The 12,444-nt window shown below is 37.7% G+C and overlaps 1 protein-coding gene across 16 annotated transcripts in view; it reads right to left on the minus strand.

The window, feature by feature from the left end:
* SUSD1 (sushi domain containing 1) overlaps nucleotides 1–12,444 on the minus strand; it is a 396,750-nt gene that overhangs the window by 294,077 nt on the left and 90,229 nt on the right. The window lies entirely within an intron of this gene.

Raw genomic sequence — 12,444 nt, forward strand, 5'->3', positions numbered from 1 at the left:
ATTTACATATAGTAAATCCTTTTAATAAATGCTTTTTTCACGGATTCATTTTTCATCTTCTAATGGTCAACTAGTGATGAGCTTCTCTATATTTACTAAGTTAATCCTAGGTCTAATCAATGGCAAGGATCATATCTGAATCTTTTCACCTTGCTAAAAGTAATAATCCATGATATATAAAAATGTAAAATGACCTTTGGTCCTGGATAGCCCATTTAACCAATCACATTGACAGAGTATGACAGAAGAGGCACAAATCTGACAATCTGTAAATATCACTTTAATTTTTGATGTTCTATATAATAAAAATTAACTCAGGGTTCATTTATTAGGTTCTGGTGATGATTACCAAACAAATCAACAAAAGAGATACTCCTATGTGGATTTTATTTATGCTAAATTCAGGCTCATCTCCACGGAAAGTCAGAAAGTTAGAGCATCAGCTTCAGCAATCCTCTATACAATATCAGAGTCCAGAGATAACTCAAAACTTCCTGACTCCAAGCCCAGCACTCTATTATTGTTCCACCTTATACCATGTAGTATATATAGTGTCTACACTTAGTGTATACTACTATCTTTGTATATACTGAATAAATAAATGAATAAAATTAATATACTAAGTTTGGGGAAGGGGAATAATTTCTGTGGAAGGTATACTTCAGTTGCAACTTGAAAGAAAATAAATTCCAAAAGAGGAGATGAACAGAGGTATAGTCTAGAAAAGGGAGCAGTCAGTGCAAAGATGGAATATGGACAGTTCTTTATATGGAATAGCAAATAGCCCAATTTTGCTGGCACATAGAATGTACAGAAGAGAGTAACAAATCAGAAGGGTCTGCTTCTGACTCTGAACTTCTTGGTCACATCCCAATAACCTCCTGATCTTGGAAGATAAAAGCCTTTCCCCTGCTACTCACTGAACCTGATGGTGACTAGAACTTTCATTTTGAGTAAGTATTCAAGCCAGTCAGACTCATTCCTTCACTACTTACCTGGCCCTACTTCTGGCTCCACTCCCTAATCTCCATCTCCCTTCTTAGATACCTTTTCCTTTTTCCCCCTTCCCCTAAAATGTTTTAAACTTCTTGAAGGCAAAGACAAAATTTTTGTTTCTATTTGTGTTACCTGAGCACATCTGGAGTTGTTCCATATGAATAACATATAGCAATGAAGAGTTTTTGAAAACCAATTAAATTGCAGAACATGGAGGTCTTCTCATACTATGTAAGCCTCCCTTGATTGCCTGTCTTTTAAACTGGCAAAACTGAGCAGTTCCCTGTAGTTCAGCTGCTCTTTTTCATAACTCTTATCTGCTATATTGACAGGTTGAAGATTCCAGTTGACCCAAGTATAATCGCAGAAAGAAGAGAAGATGGTCCTTCCCCTAATCTTCCCCCCCCCCCAATCCAAGAAATGAGTTTGGAGATATTTCTGTTCTGTGTTACTTTCCCTCTTCAGTTTCAGGTGCTGGAGGTGATCTTCAGAGGACCTAAGAGTTCAAACCATGGAAAGGCAGGCTTGCAACTAGGATGGGGCAGCTAGTCAGTGTAGCATGGAATCCTGAGAAGCCAGGGTGTCTGGACCTGAAGGGTTATGGATTTGGAAGTAGGTCTTTGCTCTAAGGGAACTGAGCTAAACAATTAATTAATTCCATTCCCATCACTGAGCCTAAAAACAGTACAAGGGGCAAGAGGGATTATGCCTTCAGGATATTGGAGGAGTAAGTCTCTAGGTTGATGACCATACTTTTTAAAGGAAATAATCCTTTATAACAGTAAATTCCATTGTTTTCTTCTCAGCCTTTCTTTTTTACCTTATCCGTGTTACCTTAACCACTCCTTGTACCTTACAAGGGAATATCCTTTGCTGGGGACTTTATAAAAGTCTACATGCCCTAAAAGCCCTCAATGATACCAGAGACATAGGAGGGAGGAGGATGAAATGTAATCAACTTGGCCTCCAGGCAGTTGGGGAACAGGGTAGCCCAGGTTCTATTTGTAGCTCCAGTACTAACACATGCTAAGTGTTTTAATAAATATTAAAGGGATTTGGTTTGCCTTTCCTATAAGGGAAAAAAAGGGATTGTGATGTAAAGAGTTTTAAATCACAAATAAAGGAGTTTATATTTGATCCTAGAGTTAATCTGTAGTCACTGGAGTTCAGTAGCCTAAATCAGTAGGTACCAAATCATCATTTTGGCAGTTGTCTCAGGTGACATAGGTCAGCAGGTAAGGATGACAGGAAATCAAAGAAGAGGCTGTGATGAAAGAGGGGTCTGAGCTAGGATGATGGCAGTGTGAATAGAAATCATAGTCAGCTTCAAGGAATATTGTTAAAGAGATTTGGCAAGTGATTACAAGTGTGGGATGAGGAAAAATTAGGAATTGAGGGGGATGCTGATGTTATGAACATAGTGACTAGAAGGATAGTGGAGCCATGGATGGTAACAGAGGTGTTCAGAAGAGATGTGAGCAGAGGTTCTGCTCTGAAAATATACAGTTTAAGATTATTATAGAGCATACGATTTGAACTGTCCAATAAGCCTGGTGATACAAGACTTCATCTTCCTCTGTTGTCTGTGGGTTGGTTGCAAGTCCATCTGTCTGTCCCTCCATCAGTCGTCCATCTGTCAGTAGTCCCTCCATCTATCTGACTGTCCATGTGCCCACGGTGTACCTGACAGTCATCTGTCAGTGTGCCCGATGGTCGTCCATCTGTGTCATCCATTCTCCCCCCATCTATCCCATCATCTGTCATCTGGCCACATCTGCATCCGTCTGTATCTGCCACCTGCCAGTCATGTCTGTCTGGCGCTCTCCTCTCTCTCTCTCTCTCTCTCTCTCTCTCTCTCTCTCTCTCTCTCTCTCCCACTCTCTCTCTCTGGCTCTCTTTGTCTGGCTGGCTCTCTGTCTGACTGGCTCCCTCTCCCTTCTCCCCTCTCCCCTCCATGTGTGTGTCTCTCCTTGAGTGTCTGTATGTGTTTCTATGTGTCTCTCTCTGTGTATGTCTCTCTGTCTCTGTTTAAATACACATATATAAAATTCCCAGAGCTCTATCTACACACACACACACACACACACACACACACACACACAAAACCGCTGGATATGATCAATTTAGAGATGACAATTGAATCCCAGAGAACTGATAAAGTAAGCAAGAGAAACAGTCTATAAAGTAGAGTACCCAGGACAAAAACTTGTTAATGGGAACAACAGAGATCATATATATGACAATTCAGCAAAGGAAAGTGAGAATGGATAGTCAGATACCCAAGATGGTATAAATTACTACAAAATGATATGCCTACTTTCTCATACCTGCAAAAACTTTATAAAAAGAGGTAGTCAAGATGGTGAATAGGCAGTGAGTCACCCCAAAACCCCCCAAAACCCTTTTAAATAATGTTATAAGACAATTCCTGGTGCCACAGAATTCAAAAAAGGAAGGGGGGTGAAATAACTTTCCAGACAAAGACCACTTAGAAGGTCAGCAGGAAAAACCTGTCACACCTGGGTGGAGAGGAACACAGTCCAGTAAAGGTCAAGAAGCCACTGGATCATCATCATCAGTGGCAACAGCTGCTTCTGGAGCTCTCAGTCCACAGATAGTAAGGGTGTTAAACAATTAGTCAGAAGGAAATTACAGGATACTCTTTGCTAACACTGAGGTAGGACTATGTTGTTTTGCCCAAATTCAGATCTAAGTCATAGTACTAGGTGGCAGTTTCAGGATGAGGGAGAATATCAGTAAACCAGAGCTTGTTGCAGCAGTGGAACAGGGAACCCTGTCCCCAGTCCCAGGCAGAAAACAATGCTTGTGGTCATGAAAGAAAGGAACACAGGTCAGAAGAGTACTAAATACACCTCTCCTTAGATCATACCACCTTGGAAGAACTGAAAACTTACAGGTCCTTAAAAGTATCCCTTGAAAACAGGTGCATAAAACCCCTTAAGCTTGGGACAATACTCCTTCCATCCTGGAAGCAACGACCCAACTTTAACAAAGAGTTAAGAGTCAAGAAATAAAATGAAAAAATAAGCAAACAGCAGAAAAAAATTTGACTACAGAAAGTTACCATATGGTGACAAGGAAGATCCAAACATGTACTCAAAAGAAGTGGAGAAAAAGCAGTGACTCACAAAAAGGCAGCAGAACCCACAAAAGAAAGGGAGTGAAATAATTTTCCAAAGATCACTTAGGTTAGCAGGAAAAATCTGTCATATATGAGTAGAGAGGAGCACAAGTAGAGAGAACCAGTCAAAGTCAAAGCTCCAAAGAGCTCAAAAGATTTTGAAGAGGTCAAAAAGGATTTTGAATATCAAGTAAAAGAGATACAAGAAAAATTGGGAAGAAAGAAGAAAGTGAAGCAAGAAAATCATGAAAAAAAGAGCCAACAGCTTGTAAAGAACATACACACACACACACAATACTACAGGGGGAAAAACACCTTAAAAAACAGGATAGATCAAATGGTAAGAGGCACAAAAATTTACTGAAGAAAAAAAACTACTTATTCAGATAGAAAAGGATGTTAAAAAACTCACTGAAGAAATTAATTTATTTTTTAAAAAAATTTATTTAAGACAATGAGATTAAGTGACTTGCCCAAGGTCACATAAACTAGGCAATTATTAACTACGTGAGGCTAGATTTGAACTCAGGTCCTCCTGACTCCTGGACTGGTGCTCTATCTACTACATCACCTGGTTGCCCAAGAAATTAATTTCTTAAAAGTTAGAATTGAATAAATGGAAGTTAATGACTTTATGAGAAATCAAGATATATTAAAACAAAAACAAATGGAAAAAATCAGAGACACTGAGGTACCACCTCACACCTCTCAGACTGGCCAATATGACCAGAAAGGATAATGATCATTGTTGGAAGGATTGTGGGAAATCTGGGACACTATTACATTGTTGGTGGAGCTGTGAACTCATCCAGCCTTTCTGGAGAGAAATTTGGAACTACGCCCAAAGGTTAACAAAAATGAGCATACCCTTTGATCCAGCAATACCACTACTGGGTCTATACCCTGAAGAGATGATGAAAAAGAATAAAAACATCACTTGTACAAAAATATTCATAGCAGTCCTGTTTGAGGTGGCAAAGAATTGGAAATCAAGTAAATGTCCTTCAATTGGGGAATGGCTTAGCAAACTGTGGTGTATGTATGTCATGGAACACTATTGTTCTATTAGAAACCAGGAGGGATGGGAATTCAGGGAAGCCTGGAGGAATTTGCATGAGCTGATGCTGAGTGAGATGAGCAGAACCAGAAAAACACTGTACACCCTGACAGCAACATGCGGGTGATGATCAACCTTGATTGACATGCTCATTTCATAAATGCAACAATCAGGCACAATTTGGGGCTGTCTGCAATGGAGAATACCATCTGTATCCAGAGAAACAACTGTGGAGTTTGAACAAAGACCAAGGACTATTACCTTGAATTTAGGAAAAAAAACTGATAACTTATTGTCTGATCTTTCTATCTCTTATACTTTATGTTTCTTCCTTAAGGATATGATTTCTCTCTTATCACACTCAATTTGGATCAATGTATATCATGGAAACAATGTAAAGATTGACAAATTGCCTTCTGGGGGGGGAGTAAGTTTAGGGGGAAAAATTATAAAACTCAAAATAAATAAAATCTTTAATTAAAAAAAGAAAGAAAAATCAGAGACAGTATGAAATATCTCATTAGAAAAATAACTGATGGGACAGCTAGGTGGCCTAGTGGATAGAGCATTGGCCCTGGAGTCAGGAGTACCTAAATTCAAATCCAGCCTCAGATCCTTAATAATTACTTAGCTGTGTGACCTTGGGCAAGCCACTTAACCCCATTGCCTTGAAAAAAAAAAAAACTTAAGAAAAAAGAAAGAAATTATTAAGGGAAAAAAGTCCTGATATTCTAGAATCAGAGGGTAAAATAGAAACTGAATAAACTCAACAATCTCTTCTAAGAGAGATCCCAAAATAAAAACTCCCAGAAATATTGAAGTCAAATTTCAGACCTCCCAGATTAAGGAAGGAAAAAACTGCAAGCAGTCAAAAAAAAAATCAAGTGAAATGGAGCCATAGGATAACACAAGACTTAACAACTTCTACATTAAAGGATTAGAGGTCTTGGAATATAATATTCCAGGGGGCAAAGGAGCTAGGATTATAGCCAAGAATCACCTACATAGCAAAACTGAGTATAATCCTTCAGGGGAAAAACAAATATTCAATGAAATAGAAACCTTTCAAGAATACTTGATGAAAAAACTAAAGCTGAACAGAAAATTTGACTTTTAAATACAAGAATTAAGAAAAGCATATAAGGGTAAAGCAGAAAGAAAAATCATAAGTGCTGTAATATGGTTAAACTTTTATACACTCCTATATGGAACATGATATTTATAACTCACAAAAACAAAGGACTGTTAGAAGGAGTACATATATATATATATATATATATATATATATATATACACACAGAGGGCATAAAAGTATGAGTTGAATATGAAGAGATGATATCTAAAAAAATAAAATTAAGGGGTGAGAAAGAAAAATGCACTGAGAGAAAGGAAAAGGGGAAAATGCAGAATGGGATAAATTATCCCACATAAAAGAGGCAAGAAAAAGCTTTTAGAATGGAGAAGGCAGGGGAGGTGAAAAGGGGAATTAATAAGCCTTACTCTCATCAGAATTGACTCTAAGAAGGAATAATATACACAATTGGGTGGAGAAATCTATCTTACCCTATAGGGAAGTAGGAGAAGAAGAGAAGGAGGAAGTTGAAGGGAGGGCAGACTAGAGGAAGTAGTAGTCAGAAGTAAAACATTTTTAAGAAGGGGCAAGGAAGACAGCTAGGTGGTACAGTGGATCTAGCACTGCCCTGGAGTCAGGAGTACCTGAGTTCAAATCTGATTTCAGACACTTAATAATTACCTAGCTGTGTGGCCTTGGGCAAGCCACTTAACCCCAGTGCCTTAAATTTTACAAAAAGAAGGGACAAAGTGAAAGGAAATAGTGAATAGAGTAAATGGGGTGGGAGCACAAAAGTTGGAAGGAAATAATTTAGCAATCATAACTGTGAAACTAATTTTAAAGTAAATTTTTCTGAAAAAGACCTCATTTCTCAATTATATAGAGAACTGAGTCAAAAAAAAAGAAACTTTTCCAATTGATAATGATCAAAAAATATGAACAACTTTCTGATGAAATCTAAAATCATAAAAAAACATATTCTAAATCACTATTGATTGGAGAAATGCAAGTTAAAACAATTCTGAGGCACAACCTCTAACCTATTAGATTGGCAAATAAGACAGAAAATGAAATGACAAATGTTAGGGGAGATGTGGGGAAAATGAGACATTAATGCACTGCTGGTGGAGCTGTGAACTGAAAATGAGACATTAATGCATTGTTGATGGAGCTATGAATTGATTCAATTAAACTATAGAGCATTTTGAAACTATGCCCAAAGTATGCCCTTTGAATCTGTATTCAAAAAGAGATTAAAAAAAAGGAAAACTACCTATAAGGACAAAAATAGTAATAGCAGCTCTTTTTTGGTGGCAAAGAATTGGAAACCAATTGAGGAATGACTTAAATTATCTAAATGAGTGTGATGGAATACCATTGTACTTTTAGAAATTATCAGAAGTGGGGTGGGGGCTAGGTGGCACAGTGGATAGAGCACTAGCCCTGGAGTCAGGAGTACCTGAATTCAAATTTGGCCTTGGGCGAGCCACTTAACCCCATTTGCCTTGCAAAAACCTATAAAAAAAAAAAAAGAAAAAATGATCAGAAGGATGCTCTCAGAAAAAAAATCTGAAAAGCCTTAAATAAGCTGATGCAAAGTGAAATGTTCTGTGTATAAAGTAACAGCAATACTGTAAGATGATCATCTGTGAATGACTTAGCTTATTCTCAACAATACAATAATTCAAGGCAACTCTAAAGAACTTATGATGAAAAATGCTCACCATCCTCAGACAAAGAATTGATAGTTTCTAAAGACAGATTGAAATATTTGAACTTTATTTTTCTTGAGCTTTTTATTGGGGGGGGAGTCTATGATTTTTTTTTTTACAACATGACTAATAAAGAAATATGCTTTGCTTGACTACACATGTCTAACTTAAATTGAATTGCTACCCTTCTCAGCGATGGGAGAGGGGAGGTAGGAAGAAGAGAATTTGGAACTCAAATTTTTAAAATGAATGTTAAAAATTGCTTTTATATATAACTGGAGAAAAATAAGATACTAAATGTTAAAAAAAAACTTATCAAATTAATATGTGCAGGGGCAGCTAGGTGGTACAGTGGATTGAGCACCAGCCCTTGGAGACAGGAGAACCCAAGTTCAAATCCAGTCTCAGACACTTAATAATTGCCTAGATGTATAACCTTGGGGAAGTCACACAACCCCCATTGCCTTAAATAAATAAAATTTGGACGAATCACTCTTAACCCCCACTGCCTTAAATAAAATTTAAAAAAATATATGTTAGCAAAGCTTCTCTTGAAGAAAATATCAGAAGACAATAAGCAGTCTTTCACAGCGCATTTTCTATAACAGGCCATATTTTTTTTAGATCAATGAAGCTTTAGTGAATATAATAAACTTTTACATTCACTGCTTCTTGATTACAAAAGATATTTTGACTCAGTAGGATAAAATGAAACGTTATAGACACCACTCAGGTAGCTCTCATGTTTGCCATATAATCCAAGGATATGAATGTTCAACAATCCACTGATCATAATTAAGCAATACTTAATAGTTAATAATGGAAGCATCTAGTTGGCATAGTAGATAGAACATCAGGCTTGGAGTCAGGAAGACTCATCTCTCTGAGTTCTAATTTGGCCTCAGAACTTAATACATAAGTGATCTTTTGCAAGTCACTTAACCCTGTTTGCCTCAGTTTCTTCATTTTTAAATGTGTTAGAGAAGGAAATATTAAACTACTTTAGTATCTTTGCCAAGAGAATCCCAAATGGGATCACAAAGAGTCATACACAAGTGAAAACAACTGAACAACAACAAAATGGTTAGTAATAATAGCTAACATATGTACATATGTATGCATGCATGTATATTGCTTTAAGGTTCACAAAAGTGTTTTATAACTATTTTCTCATTTTATTGTCACAAAAACCCTGAGAGGTTGGTAATAGTATTATCGCGCTTTTACAGAAGAAGAAACTGAGGCAAACAGCATTTAAATAATTTGTCCATAGCTAATAAAATGTTTGATGCCAAATTTGAATTCAGGTCTTCCTAGTTCTAGGTCCAACATTCTATCTACTGTAGTGGCTATGGACTTTTTTCTTTCCCAAAAACATTCTTCACTTAAAGAGAAAATATCCTTTGAGAATTCTGAGTGGAAAAAGAGAATCTTGATTGATAGAAAGATTCTCCAGGTTTGCAGATGGCATTATATTTATTGCACCGAAGTCCACAATACTATAGGATGTCCTTATTAAGATTCATAGCAACTTAACAATAGAGACATCCATAGTGAAACATCAAAACAAACAAAGAATATATACACCATGCCTCAACTTCTTTCTTATCCTAGATGACCTCTCAATCCTTCTGACTTTCTTACCCTAAAAGATTTCTCTGCCTTGTGGCTCCCTCCCCTTTTAGCAAGTACCTAGATCAACCATACTTGTTCCTTCACTTGTCTCTTGGCTCCCTTCCTGATTCTCTGGACTTTCTCAACAGGCTTCACCCAGAGTCTTTTCTACCTTCTCTGTTTTCAGCTCCTTTTTGTTACATATTTTCTTCCTACTATTTGAATAAAAGTCTTTTTTTAACTTATATTTGTGATGGCACAGTGGGTAGAGAGCTGGTTCTGAAGCCTGGAGTTTAAATCTAGTATCAGATACTAACTGGGTGACCTTTGGCACATCACTTAACCCTGATTGCCTCACAAACAGGGCTATCTCTAGTTATCCTGATTCATATCTGGCCTCTGGTCCCAGATTGCTCTAGAGAAGAAAGTGAGGCTGGTGACTTAGCACAGCCACCCCCTCACTCAAATCCAATTCACATGTTTTCATTACATCACCTCCCCTGATATCATGGTCTTCTTTAAGGATGAAGGACAGATTCGATTACCTTAAATTAAAAAGCTTTTGTACAGATAAAACCACTGTAACCAAGATCAAAAGAAATGTAGTAAATTGGGAAACAATCTTTACAACTAATGATTCTGACAAAGGACTCATTTCTAAAATATACAGAGAACTGAGTCATATTTTTAAAAGAAAAAGCCATTCCCCAATTGACAAATGGCCAAAGGATATGCAAAGGCAATTTACAGATGAGAAGATCAAAGCAATCCATAGCCATATGAAAAATTGCTCTAAATTGTTAGTTATTAGAGAAATACAAATTAAAGCTTCTCTGAGGTACCACCTCACACCTCTCAGACTGGCCAATATGACCAGAAAGGATAATGATCATTGTTGGAAGGATTGTGGGAAATCTGGGACACTATTACACTGTTGGTGGAGCTCATCCAACCTTTCTGGAGAGAAATTTGGAACTATGCCCAACGGGCAACAAAAATGTGCATATCCTTGACCCAGCAATACCACTACTGGGTCTATACCCTGAAGAGATGATGAAAAAGGGGAAAAACATCACTTGTACAAAAATATTTATAGCAGCCCTGTTTGTGGTGGGAAAGAATTGGAAATCAAGTAAATGTCCTTCAGTTGGCTTAGTAAACTGTGGTATATGTATGTCATGGAATACTATTGTTCTATTAGAAACCAAGAGGGATGGGATTTCAGGGAAGTCTGGAAGGATTTGCATGAAATGATGCTAAGTGAGATGAGCAGAACCAGAAAAACACTGTACACCCTAACAGCAACATGGGAGTGATGTTCAACCTTGAAGGACTTGCTCATTCCATCAGTGCAACAATCGGGGACAATTTTGGGCTGTCTGCAATGGAGAGTGCCATCTGTATCCAGATAAAGAGCCATGGAGTTTGAACAAAGTTCAAGGACTATTCCTCTTAATTTAGAAAAAAAAACAGGTATCTTATTGTCTGATCTTGTTACCTCTTAGACTTTTTGTCTCTTCCTTAAGGATATGATTTCTCTCTCATCACACTCAAGTTGGATCAATGTACAACATGGAAACAAAGTAAAGACTGACAGATTGCTTTCCTTGGTGGGGTGGGAGGAGGGAAGTAAGATTGGGGGAGGAGGGAAGTAAGGTTGGGGGAAAAATTGTAAAACTCAAATAATATCTTAAAAAAAACAATTAAAAAAAAAGAATGAAGGACAGAGGGGGCAGGGCCAAGATGGCAGTGCGAAGGCAATATTTCCTGAAAACCCCCGAAAAACAAAGAATGGTTCTAGCCAAAATTTAGAGGGGCAGAACCCACAGAAAGTCTAAATAATACATTTTCCTAGTCCAAGATAACTTATAATTTCTGTGGGAAAGGTGTGTTTCACTAGGAAGGGGCTTGGGAAAAAAACCCTAGGCCCAGCCCAGCCCAGAGATCACTGGCAACAGCTTGAAGGGGCAAGGAGAGAAAACTCTGCTACAGCAGAATGAATGTGGAGTGAGGGAGCACCAGCAGCAGAACCTGCAGCGAGAATGGGGGAAACCAGCCTGCACCTCCAGAGACAGTAAGGGAAGTCTGCAGAGATTTCTCTTCTCTCCCTGGGGTAGGACTCTGCTGTTTGCCTACACTCAGATGTTGCAGCTTGGGCTTCCATACTAAATAACCAAGCTGGATCTCTCCTTATAGCCCCAGGATAGAGGGAAATATGGAGGCCATCTACATATCAAAGCACAGGTTAGAGAGCATAAGACCTTGGAGGAATAAAGGTCCCAGTGGGGTATCCCCAAACAGACCAACCCCAAAGCCTTGGAATTAAATTATTCTTGTGTTGAGGAAATGAACAAGCAACAGATAAAGAAGAATCTGACCATAAATAATTACTTTAGTCTCATGGAAGATCAAAACATATACTCAGATGATGACAGAATCGAAGTTTCCATATCCAAAACCTCCAAGAGAAATGGAAAAATGGGCTCAGATTATGGATGAGCTCATAAAAGACTTTGAAAAGCAATTAAGGGAGGTGGAGGAAAAATTAGAACGTAAAATGAGAGAGATGCAGAAAAATCATGAAAACCAAATCAAAAGATTAGTGAAAGATAGACAAAAAATACTGAAGAAAACATATGTTAAAAATCAGTTTAGACGTAATGGAAAAAGCAAACCAAAAGGCGAATGAGAAGAATGCCTTAAAAAGCAGAATTGGCCAGCTGGAAAAGGAGATAAAAAAAAGCTTTCTGAAGAAAATAACTCCTTAAAATGCAAAATGGAACTAAAGGAAGCTGATGACTTTGCAAGAAAGCAAGAAGAAATAAAACTCTTCCAAAAAAGACAAAAATTA

This window comes from Macrotis lagotis, chromosome X (genome assembly GCF_037893015.1).
Source record: "Macrotis lagotis isolate mMagLag1 chromosome X, bilby.v1.9.chrom.fasta, whole genome shotgun sequence".
Taxonomy (NCBI): Eukaryota; Metazoa; Chordata; class Mammalia; order Peramelemorphia; family Peramelidae; genus Macrotis; species Macrotis lagotis.